Source organism: Hipposideros armiger, unplaced genomic scaffold, assembly GCF_001890085.2.
Source record: "Hipposideros armiger isolate ML-2016 unplaced genomic scaffold, ASM189008v1 scaffold_2177, whole genome shotgun sequence".
In the NCBI taxonomy this organism is placed as follows: Eukaryota; Metazoa; Chordata; class Mammalia; order Chiroptera; family Hipposideridae; genus Hipposideros; species Hipposideros armiger.
In genome coordinates this window covers 31070-32105 of record NW_017733524.1, presented here as the reverse complement: position 1 = coordinate 32105, position 1036 = coordinate 31070, and the positions used below count along the sequence as shown (strand labels likewise).

The 1036-nt window shown below is 43.1% G+C and overlaps 1 pseudogene; it reads left to right on the top strand.

Moving 5' to 3' along the window:
* Nucleotides 1-8: 8 nt before the first annotated feature.
* LOC109378575 (stress-70 protein, mitochondrial pseudogene) lies at nt 9-632 on the top strand (annotated as a pseudogene).
* Nucleotides 633-1036: the final 404 nt, after the last annotated feature.

Below are 1036 nucleotides of genomic sequence, written 5' to 3'. Positions count from 1 at the left end.
TCAATATTTCTATCCTGGAAATTCAGAAAGGAGTATTTGAAGTGAAGTATACCAATGGAGACACTTTCTTAGGTGGGGAAGACTTTGACCAGGCCTTGCTACAACACATTGTGAAGGAGTTCAAAAGAGAGACAGTGGTTGATTTGACCAAAGACAACATGGCACTTCAGAGGGTTCGGGAAGCTGCTGAGAAGGCTAAGCGTGAACGCTCCCCATCTGTGCAGACCGACATCAACTTGCCATATCTTACAATGGATGCTTCTGGACCCAAGCATTTGAATATGAAACTGACCCGGGTTCAGTTTGAGGGGATTGTTGCTGATCTAATCAAGAGGACCATCGCCCCATGCCAGAAAGCCATGCAAGATGCAGAAGTCAACAATAGTGACATAGGAGAAGTAATTCTCGTTGGAGGCATGACTAGAATGCCCAAGGTTCAGCAGATTGTGCAGGATCTCCTTGGCCGATCCCCAAGTAAAGCTGTCAGTCCTGACAAGGCTGTGGCTATTAGAGCTGCCATTCAGGGAGGTGTGTTGGCTGGTGGTGTGACAGATGTGCTGCTCCTGGTTGTCACTCCCCTTTCTCTGGGTATTGAGACTCTGTCTTATGGGGGCTCTCTTATTAGTAACTAACTGCTTTTCTCTTGCTGCTTTTAAGATTTTCTCTTTGTATTTAACCTTTGGCATTTTCATTACGATGTGTCTTGGTGTTGTTGGTCTCTTTGGGTTTATCTTATTTGGGACTCTGTGCTTCCTGGGCTTGTATGTCCAGTTCTTTCACCAGTTTAGGAAAGTTTTCTGTCATCATTTCTTCAAATAGGTTTTCAATTCCTTGCTCTCTCTCTTCTCTTTCTGGTACTCCTATAATGCAAATGTTGGTATACTTGATATTGTCCTGGAAGCCACTTAAACTCTCCTCAGTTTTTTGGATTCCTTTTTCTTTTTGCTGTTCTGGTTAGGTGTTTTCTCTTACCTTATCTTCTACATCACTCATTAGATACTCTGTTTCATCTAATCTACTGTTGATTCCCTGTAAT